Source organism: Muscardinus avellanarius (genome assembly GCF_963383645.1).
Source record: "Muscardinus avellanarius genome assembly, chromosome: 8".
NCBI classification, from domain to species: Eukaryota; Metazoa; Chordata; class Mammalia; order Rodentia; family Gliridae; genus Muscardinus; species Muscardinus avellanarius.
Genome location: NC_137794.1, coordinates 10,909,701 through 10,921,134, shown reverse-complemented (window position 1 = coordinate 10,921,134; position 11,434 = coordinate 10,909,701).

The window sequence follows — 11,434 nt, the reverse complement described above, 5'->3', positions numbered from 1 at the left end:
CCGCTGGCTTCGAACCCACGCGATCCTCCTGTCTCTGCCTCCCAAGCGCGGAGACAAGCGTGCGCCACCACGCCCGGCCTCATAGATCCCTTTAAAGGTAACATTCCCCCAAAAAGATATATATAACTGGAACGTTATTAAACATGCTCTGTGCAAATATGACTTCCGCTTATTAATATTTTAAATATACTAGGAAAGTTCATTAGTCAAAGCACTGTAACAGTAAATGCTTTTATCAAGAAACTCCTGCGTCTTGTAAATTCAGTCCTCACATTTTGGAGCGGCTTAAGGTGGAACAGTGCTGAACCATAATTGCTGTGGGTGGCGTTGGGCTTAACAGGTTTCGGGTTAAAGTCCGTTCATTTCATTCTGTTATTCTCAACCAGTGTTTGTTAAAGTGAATCCCACCTTCCAGTAAAAATGAGCTGCTCCCTCGGTTCAGTGTTAGCTAATAGATGCATTAGCAAACGGAACTTGCTCAGCACTGGACATGCTCAGTCCTGTTCGGAAATGTGACAATCAAGGAAATGACCTTGAAAGTCGGCTAGAAATGACAGTAATAAAACCCGCTCTACCTAGTTCCAAAGACAGAAAGCTTTACGACTGCAATTTTTAGTTGTGAATTATTTCCAGGGGAAAAAATGTTTCTATTAACAGATCTTTGAACACAGGAACCAGATATACTTTCACCACATCACAGGGCAACAGAAGCCTTGCTTCCTATTTTATCTCTGGAAACCAGACTCAAGGCAGGGTTGCCTTTAACAGTTATACTGGTTGGTATATACTTGGCACATCATAAAAGTAAAATACTTGGCACATCATAAAAGAAAAATCAGTAAATAAGTAAAAGAAAGAGGCAGGCACCCGAAGATGAGAGCTTCTCCTACCACTATGGCTTGGCCACCTGCATTCCATAGGTCATTATGTGAAAGCTCGGGCCCCGGAGTGGCACGATTGGGACCTAGCACAATATTTAGGATGTGGGGCCTAGTGGGATGTCCGTAGGTCTCTGGGGAACGCCCCCCAAGTGAATTGTGGGACCCCTTTTGCTTCCTGGCTGATTAGGTCAGCAGTTGGCTCTGCTGTGTGTTGCTGCCCAGAGCAAAGGGCCTCTGATGGCTCTTAGATGGATTTTAGAGTGGAACCTCTAGAACCATGAGCCAAAATAAACTTTCTCTTATCTCAGGTATTTTGTTATAGTAACCGGAAGCTGACTACTTTACCTAGTAGGAAAATATTAGGGACTTTGACTATAGAGATCTCACTGAGAAGTATATGTCGGTCTCTACTCAAATAGTCTGATTTGCTGTAAAGTCTTAGCACAGTCAATGAGAAGACCACAGACCCGTAGGGTATCCTCTTGAAGACTCAGCCTACTGACTCCTCTGGGAGTCAGAGTCCACTGACTCTTTCTGTTGTTATTGGAGACTGAACCCAGGGATATTTTACCTCCAAGCTATACCCACAGTCATTTCATTTTTTTACTTTGAAACAGGGTCTCACTAGGTTGCTGAGAGTCTAAGTTGCTGAGGCTGGCCTGGAATGTGGGATTCTTCTGACTCAGCCTCTCAAGTACTGGAATTACAGATGCGTGCCACGATGCCCAGCTAAGTCTTTTTTTTTTTTTTCCTGGAGTAGAGTACACCAAAGACAAAACACATCTTGGTCATCTTTGTAACCTTAGGGCCAAACACAGTTGCTTGAGTCACAGTAAGTCTAGGTCTCAGCTGTCTCTTTATTTTTATTTATTTATTTAATTAATTAATTTATTTATTTATTTTGGTGGTACTGGGGTTCCTGGAAGCCCTTCTACCTCCGGGCTACAATCCCAGACCTATTTTTACATTTTTATTTGGAAACAGGGTCTCCTAAGCCAGAACGCGTGGCTGGCTTCGAACCTGCGCAATCCTCCCGTCTCTGCCTCCCAAGCGCGGCGATTACAAGCGTGTGCCACCAGGCCCGGCTCAGCTGTCTCTTTAAAGAGAGATTTGTAGCTGGGAGTGGTGGCGCACACTTGTCATCCCAGCATTCGGGAGGCTGAGACTGGAGGATGGTGGTGCATGGACAGCCTCAGCTACGTAGTGAGGCCCTCCGCAACTTAGTGAGACCCTGTTTCAAAATAAAGAATAAAAAATAGGGCAGGGGGTGTAGCTCGGAGGTCGAATGCCCCTGGGTTCTGTCCCCAGACCCGCAAAAATAAATAAATAAATATTTGTGATATATTATAATGCACCAACAAAAGTATATTAATGTAAAATAAGAGCTGGGTGTGGTGGCGCATACCCGCAATCCCAGTACTGGGGAGGCTGAAACAGGATCGCAGGTACACAGACAGCCTCAGCTACTGAGTGAAGCCCTCTGCAGCTTTGTGAGACCCTGTTTCAAATTAAAGAATGAAAAAATAGGATTGGGGGTACAGCTCAGAGGTAGAATGCTCCTGGTTTCAATCTTCAGTACTGCAATAATAAATAAAAGCTTTTATTTACTGAGAAAGACTTGTGTGAAGACATTTGGTAATTTCTGAAATCCCTTTTCAGATGTGATGTTCCAAAATCAAGTGTGTCATAGCCAGGTACAGTGGCGCACTCCTGTAATTCCAGTATTTGGGAGGTCTAGACAGGAGGCGCTGAGGTTCAAAGGCAGCCTCGACAACCTAATGAGATTGTTTCAAAATAAAAATGGTGGGGGTGGAATGTCCCTGGGTTCAATCCCAAGTACTATATAAAAATTTATCTTGAGCTGGGCGTGGTGGCGCACGCTTGTAATCCCAGCATTCGGGAGGCTGAGACAGGAGGATTGCGGTTCGCGGCCAGCCTCAGCTACTTTGTGGGGCCGTCTGCAACTTAGTGAGACCCTGTTTTAAATAAAGAATATAAAAAAAAATAGGGCAGGGGTGTAGCTCAGAGGTATAATACCTCTAGGTTCCATCCTCAGACCCACCAATAAAATAAAATAAAATAAAAATATATCTCATATTTCTGATATGAAAGTATAAAATAATCACAATGTATCAGAAATCACCTTGTAGGTTTGATTTTATTAGAGATCTAGTTTTGTGTTAGAGTCTAATAGCATGCCAAGCTAATAAGTGCTCAAAACCTCAGTTGAAGCCGGGTGTGGTGGTGCACTCTTATAATCCCGGCATTTGGGAGGCTGAGACAGGAGGATCACATTCTCCAGCAGCCTCAACTACTTAGTGAGGCCGGGTTTCAAAATAAAGACTAAAAAATAGGGCTGGGGGTGTAGCTTCGGAGGTAGAATGCCCCTGGGTTCCATCCCCAGTACCGCAAAACAAAACAAAACAAAACAAAAAACCCACCAAACCAAACAACAGTTGAGCTGGCCATGGTGGGGCACTCCTGTAATCCCCGTACCTGGGAGGCTGAGGCAGGAGAATCGCAGGTTTGAGGACAGCCTCAGCAAGTAGTAGGACTCCCAGCAATCTAGCTAGATCCTCTTTCGAAATAAAGATAAGGCTGGAGGTGTAGCTTGGAGATAGAATACCCCTGGGGTTCAATCCCCAGTACCATATACACACAAAAAGCAAAAAAAAAACCTGTTGAACTAACAAATAAAATGTCCTGTGGGGACATAAAACACATCTCAAGCAGGAGGAAAAGAAATGGGAAACCTGTAATGAGTGACGTCTTCCTGCTCCCCTGGGCTTGATATAATGGGAGTTCTATTCTACTACCTTGACTTTGACAGTAAGTTCACAAACACAGAAATCTGGTGTTTTAGAACATTTGGTCAACTCACAAACCACTTGAAATAAGCAGGGCCTCTGTTGCCACCCTAAGACGTCCATTTTCCTTTCTGAGTTTGACCTAGGTATCACCTTTCACTTGACCAGCGCATGTGTTTCTGAGTGGAATTAATGAAATATAAAGGCCTGGTCAGAGCACTCCGTCGGAAAGCGGAGAAGCAGAGGCAACTGGTGAATCTTGAACCCTCTGGATCAGTTATGTGAAGTGCATTCATTCAGCAGGCAGGCGTTTCTCGCAGACACTACGGATCCACGCGACAGTCCTAGGGAATGTGTGATGTCAAACTCTGGAGTTCAGCTCCGTCTACCAGGCCCCCAGGGAAGCTGCTGAGCCCCTGGGGGGGTCGGCGGGATCCTCCCCACCGAGCCGCCGGCCACCTGCGCGGGGTCCTAGCGCCGCACCGCCGTGCGCTCTGAACTCGGGCCTGGAGGGGCTGGCTGGGGCCGCCGAGGCCCCCGCTTCCCGGAGGAGGGGCAGGCAACAAGTGTCTGCTCCTCAGGGCTCCCTCCCGGATCCACACCGGGACGGGCTCCTGAACCCCCACGGGAGGGGGGCGAGCCCAGAAGGGGCATTTTTCTGGGCTGTGCTGCAACCCCGTCCTCACCCCGGGACCGGCTGCAGGCTGCGGCGGGAACGAGCCCGGGGCGCGGGGGGCGGCGTCCGCTCCGCCCCGGTCGGGCCCTGGACGGCGGCGCGCAGCCCCCGGGGCCTCCCCCCGGCCCCCTCCCGAGTTACCATGCTGGCGGGGCGGCGGCCGCGCTCCGGGGGCTCTCCGCGCCCCTCCGCACCGCCCCCGGGGGACGGTGCTGGCTGCCGGGTGTCTACTCCTGCCTCTCACTGCAGCGGGGCTTAGCAGAGTTCTCGGTCGGAGAAGCGCACCAGGCAGCGGCAGTAACTGCGGGCCCGGCGTACGGCAGCCATCTTCGCGGGGCAGGGGGCCAGATCCGGGCGCGCTGGGCGGCGGCCGGGCCGGGCTGCGGGGCCGCAGGGGAGCGGACGAGCGCGGAGCGGGGGCCTGCGGGGCACCGGGAGCCGCGGCGGAGCTGCCGGCTCGCTGCGGGGACTGCGCGACGCACCGGGCATGCGCAGTGGCGGCCCCGCTCGGCGGACGCCGGGCTGGCGTGAGCGGGCGGATCGCAGGAGCGCTGTCACCCGCACGGAGGGCTGCGCCCGAGCCCCGCCGCCCGGGGCACCTGGGTCCCGGCCACGCGCCAGGCACGCGGGGGAGACGGTTTAACTCGACCACCGCCGCGAGCCGCTGTTATACAGGCCAAATTCAAGAGCAAAGATCGGAGATGGAGGGGACGACGCGCTTCGGTGCGCAGGAAATGGAGAGTGAGCAAACCGCCGGCGCGCGGCACGGCTCACTACAGGCCCCACAATGCAGCGCGGAGGCCGCGCTGCTTCGTGGACGCCGGCAAGGCATTCTGGGACTTGTAGTCCGCTATAGCCCACGTTGAGCGCTGGAACTTACACGGGGGTAGGCCCCGCCTTTTAAAGCCCAGCTTAGCTTTTAACTTGATTTAGCAAACACCTGCTTGCTAAACTTCTGAGGTTTAAGTGCCAGGGATTGTCATCAGTAATTCAGGGTTCTGCATTCAGTGAGTTCACAGAATTTAAATTTCTAATCTGTTTATTTTTTTCTAGAGCTTTTAAAAATGCAGTATATTTTTGGCAGAGAAATGGAGACAAAAAAAGGGAGAGGGTTTAATGAGCTACAATAAGGAAATCCAAATGTTACACTTTAAAGATACACCCTTCCAATGGGTGTTTTTATTTGTACCCTGAATTAGCTACCTATAAAAATTTCTTATGATTAGCAGGCCAATATTTAATAGTTTTTCACTATTTGTGTGTGTGTGTGTGTGTGTGTGTGTGTGTGTGTGTGTGTGTGCTACTGGGGTTCCTGGAAACCCTTCTACCTCCGGGCTACACTCCCAGACCTATTTTATATTTTTTTATTTGGAAACAGGGTCTCTTAAGCCAGCACTGCTGGCTTCGAACCTGCGCGATCCTCCTGTCTCCGCCTCCCAAATGCGGGGATTACAAGTGTGCACCACTCCCGGCTAGTTTTTCACTATTAAAGAATACTGCATGGCTTGGTTCTTTTAAGGAAAGTTTTACTCCCACAACCCCTTTAAAATTGGATTTGAAACTTAAATTGAGGAAAAGAGTTAATTCTTAGGATTTATAACAGAAGAAAACGATTAAAATGATTCTTGAATTAGGAATATCAGTTTTGCAAAGGAGAATGGCGTTGAAAGCAGCTTCGGAACTAGTTGAATATGTTCAATGTGTAAGGTGTGGCGAATGGTAAGTTTGCATAGCTGATTTTTGTTATTCTAGCAAGCAACTAAATTATAAAGCTCACTGAAATAAATACTTTTAGAGATTCATTCAGTACACGTGCTTTTGTTATACTTCATGGCTACTAAAGAACTGTTGTAACCTATTTACTATTCTAGTGAATACTTGCCGAAGGTAGACCACGCCATTTCCTCTCTTTGCCAGGAATCTTGTTTGTACAATTGAATTTGACCAAAACGAATCATTTTACTTTAAAAATTGCTTTTCAGCCGGGTGGTGGTGCAGACTTGTAATCCTAGTACTTGGGAGGCTAAGACAGGAGGATCGTGGGTTCACAGCCAGCCTCAGCAACTTTATGAGGCCCTCTGCAACTTAATTAGACCCTTCTGCAAAAGGAAAAATAAGACTGAAGGTGTAGCTCAGAGGTAGAATGCTCCTGTGTTCAATCCCCAGTATCAAAAAACATTGCTTTTCATGGGAATTGTATATACTTTAGTGGGCTCCTTGTCCCCATGTCTATTCACTAGGGTTGATTTGCAATTTTCATGTGCCATATGGTTTGGTTGTTATGTAGGAAAACACAAAGGTAGATAAATGGTACATATATTTGCCAAGTAGCCAGATAATCCTTCCCCTCTCCAGAGAGAAAGCCTAAGAAAGCTTGACTGTCTTGTGGGCTTCTTAAACAGGAGAAAGAAGAAAGATTCCAGCCTTTGGTTATATACTTTCAGGAAAAAACAATCTAGGTTGGGATTATAAATCAGTGGCAAAGCATTTTCCTAACCTGCCCAAGGTTCTGGGTTCAATCCCCAGTAATATGCGCATGTGCACGCCCCCCCCCCCACACACACACCTTCTTTTACTCCTAAGATTCAGAATAAACAATGAAAGAAAACTGATATAGTGATGAGATGGGAAATTTAAACTCAGAGAAAGATTCAGAATGTGTCAAAGGGTTAATAATTTATTCATTAAAACTGTGTTGCTTAAGGGTTAATAATTTATTCATTAAAACTGTGTTGCTTAAGGCAGCATGATTACTCTCAGCAAAGGCAGAGGCACCAGAAACTCTTGTGATCCTAGTGCCTTCTGCACAGGACCCAGACCCATTGGCTTGCAACAACTGCCTAAATTTAAACCAGGGACCTGGAAGCGATTTCTTTTTTCAAAGAGTTTCAGAGCCAACCCTTGCAGTAATTTAAGATAAAGTTGACAGTATAATTTATGATACAAGTGAAGGTGTTTAAAAAGCATATGCTCAGTGTTGGATTTTCACCTGAGTAGTTATACAGAAAGGACTACTCTAGAGGACGCGTCAGCTTTGCCCTCTTGATTAAGAATCCAATCTTTGCCTCCCAATACTTGGGAGGCTGAGACAGGAGGATCGCAGGTTCATGGCCAGCCTCAGCTACTGAGTGAGGCCCTTTGCAACTCAGTGAGACCCTGTTTCAAAAATAAAATAAACACACACACACTAAAAAAATAGGGCTGGGGCTGTAGCTTGGAGGTACAGTGCCCCTGGGCTCCATCCCCAGTACTGCAAAATCCATCCATCCATCCATCCATCCATCCATCCATCCATACATACATAAATGGAATAAATAAAAATAAAAAACAAGACTGGGGGTGTAGCTCAGAGGTACAATGCCCCTGGGTTCCAGCCTCAGTACCGCAAAAATAAACACATAAATAAACAAATAAAAATAAATAAATAATAGGGCTGGGGGTGTAGCTCGAAGGTAGCACGCCCCTGGGTTCCATCCCTAATACCTCAAATAAATAAATAAATAAATAAATAGTCTTTTAAATTTAACCTGAAGCTGGGCGTGGTGGTGCATGCTTGTAATCTCGGCACTTGGGAGGCTGAGACAGGAGTATCTCACAGGTTCAAAGTCAGCTTCAGCTACTTAGTGAGGCTCTCAGCAACTTAGTGAGACCCTGTTTCCAAATAAAATCATAAAAATAGGTCTGGAAGTATAGCCCGGAGGTAGAAAAGCCCCTGGGTTCCACCCCAAGTACCACAAGAATAAACAAACAAATTTGACTTGCTAACAATATAAACATTCTTAAAGGAATGCTAGCCGGTCATGGTGGCATTTTTACTTTAAACATTTTCCTATAGTGGTGAACCATAGATAACAATTTTACCGTTTTCAGCATTTTTGAGTGTATGCAGAGTGGTGCAACTCCAGCTACATTTTTGATTACCTACATATTTTCACTATGATTACCTTTAATTAGGTAATGTGCTCAGACCAGGCATCGATGGTCTGCATTTCTACATCTGTGGGGTGTAAACGGTCTGCGTTCTGCGTCTCAGGGTGTAGACGGCCTGCGTTCTACATCTTGGGGTGTAGACGGCCTGCGTTCTGCATCTGTGGGGTGTAGACGGTCTGCGTTCTGCGTCTCAGGGTGTAGACGGCCTGCGTTCTACATCTTGGGATGTAGACGGCCTGCGTTCTGCATCTGTGGGGTGTAGACGGTCTGCATCCTGCATCTCGGGGTGTAGACAACCTTAGTCCTGCATCTCGGGGTGTAGACGCCCTGCGTCCTGCATCTCCAGGTGTAGACCGCCTGCGTCATACATCTCGGGGTGCAGACGGCCTGCGTCCTGCATCTCGGGGTGTAGACGGCCTGCGTCCTGCATCTCGGGGTGTAGATGGCCTGAGTCCTGCATCTGTGGGGTGCAGACGGCCTGCGTCCTGCATCTCAGGGTGTAGACGGGCTGAGACCTGCATCTGTGGGGTGCAGATGGCCTGCGTCCTGCTCTCGGGGTGCAGACACCCTGCGTCCTGCTCTCGGGGTGTAGACCGCCTGCGTCCTGCTCTCGGGGTGTAGACACCCTGCGTCCTGCTCTTGGGGTGTAGACCGCCTGCGTTCTGCATCTCGGGGTGCAGACGGCCTGCATCCTGCATCTCGGGGTGCAGCCGGCCTGCGTCCTGCTCTCGGGGTGTAGACACCCTGCGTCCTGCTCTCGGGGTGTAGACCGCCTGCGTCCTGCATCTCGGGGTGCAGCCGGCCTGCGTCCTGCTCTCGGGGTATAGACCGCCTGCGTCCTGCTCTCGGGGTGCAGACGGCCTGCGTCCTGCTCTCGGGGTGCAGACACCCTGCGTCCTGCTCTGGGGTGTAGACACCCTGTGTCCTGCTCTCGGGGTGTAGACCGCCTGCGTCCTGCATCTCGGGGTGCAGACGGCCTGCATCCTGCATCTCGGGGTGCAGCCGGCCTGCGTCCTGCTCTCGGGGTGTAGACCGCCTGCGTCCTGCTCTCGGGGTGTAGACGGCCTGCGTCCTGCTCTCGGGGTGCAGACACCCTGCGTCCTGCTCTGGGGTGTAGACACCCTGCGTCCTGCTCTCGGGGTGTAGACCGCCTGCGTCCTGCTCTCGGGGTGTAGACGGCCTGCGTCCTGCTCTCGGGGTGCAGACACCCTGCGTCCTGCTCTGGGGTGTAGACACCCTGCGTCCTGCTCTCGGGGTGTAGACCGCCTGCGTCCTGCATCTCGGGGTGCAGACGGCCTGCATCCTGCATCTCGGGGTGCAGCCGGCCTGCGTCCTGCTCTCGGGGTGTAGACCGCCTGCGCCCTGCTCTCGGGGTGTAGACACCCTGCGTCCTGCTCTCGGGGTGTAGACCGCCTGCGTCCTGCATCTCGGGGTGCAGACGGCCTGCATCCTGCATCTCGGGGTGCAGCCGGCCTGCGTCCTGCTCTCGGGGTGTAGACCGCCTGCGTCCTGCTCTCGGGGTGTAGACCGCCTGCGTCCTGCTCTCGGGGTGTAGACCGCCTGCGTCCTGCTCTCGGGGTGCAGACCGCCTGCGTCCTGCTCTCGGGGTGTAGACCGCCTGCGTCCTACTCTCGGGGTGTAGACCGCCTGCGTCCTGCTCTCGGGGTGTAGACCGCCTGCGTCCTGCATCTCGGGGTGCAGACGGCCTGCATCCTGCATCTCGGGGTGCAGCCGGCCTGCGTCCTGCTCTCGGGGTGTAGACCGCCTGCGTCCTGCTCTCGGGGTGTAGACCGCCTGCGTCCTGCTCTCGGGGTGTAGACCGCCTGCGTCCTGCTCTCGGGGTGCGCTGCCGGGCCGCCGCGCTGCAGGGACGCGCAGGGCCCGCGAGGGGAGCTGCAGGGTAACTTTTCCCGGGGAAGGCGCGGGTCCCCGCTCGCAGCCGCCCAGCCTTTGTTTGTTTTCCTGCGGAGCGGAGGGCGGCCGGGCTCGGGCTGCCCTGCCATGCGCCGCGCGGCCCGGGCGCCTCTCGGGACCCGCCGGGCGTCCCCGCGCGCAGCCCGCGGCCGGTCCTAGCAGCGCCCGGGCCCCGGCTCCGGCCCCGGCTCCGGATCCAGCTCCGGCTCCCGCCCGCCGAGCCGCAGGGGCGGGCCCCGCCTGTGGTCGCCGCCCGTAAGTGGGGCTCCGGGGCTGAGGGGTGCCGGGCGCCCCGTCGCGCGGGGTGCGGGCCTTGGGGTCCCCTGCCCCCGGCCCGGCGGTGGATGGGGGCGGGAAGCGGCTCCCCGGCGGTAGTTTCTCTGCAACCGCGGTGCCGAGGGTCTCTGCCTGCTGGCTGGAAAAACTCCCGAGTCAGGCGGATTCTGATGGGTGTGTTTACATTTTACTCTGGAGGCGGGGGCCGTCCGGGCCGATTTGAAGCCCCTGGGGGCGAGGCTTCAGGGATTTGCTTCACGAGGCCCTGGGCTGTCCCGCAAGGGGTCTGTCTGTCTGAGCAAGAATCTTCCCAGACTTACTTGCAACCATCTTTTTCGCTGGACTCTGTTCTGATCTGATTTCTGTTTTGCTCATTTGAGTAGATGTTTTGAGAAGGAGGCTAAGGGCTTTAACAGAATCATTTCTTTTGGCGATGTTAACCTTTTCAAGCTTGACGACCAGAAGGGCACATAAAAATGTAGTTGAACGCATCATTCCGCAGAAAAGAACGCTCTTTTCCACTTAAAACTAAATAAAAACTTGCTTTGGCTAAAGCTGGACTAAGCTAAGGGAATACAGCCCAGAATTTTGCAAGCAGGACGGGATTTCTCTAAGATATTGACACTTTTGTTGGGGGGGATGCTATTTGTAATAATAGAAGTTTGATAGTTGCACTTTTCGTTTCCCAGTAAAGTGTGTTTGAGGGTGTGTCACCATAGTGAATGTTGCCATTGCTGGATATAAAATTTAAATGACTTTTAAATGCGTAGTCAACATATAAATTATTAAGAAGAATTTGTGCCTCCACCATATGCTTAACAGCGCCAGGAGCTAATATATGCATAAATATGCACATTTGAAATAGTTTCGGAACAAAGCTCTACAATTTGGTAAGGAATCTTTACTGCCTTCCTATCTATTTGAGGACTAGGAATTATAAAACCCTAGTA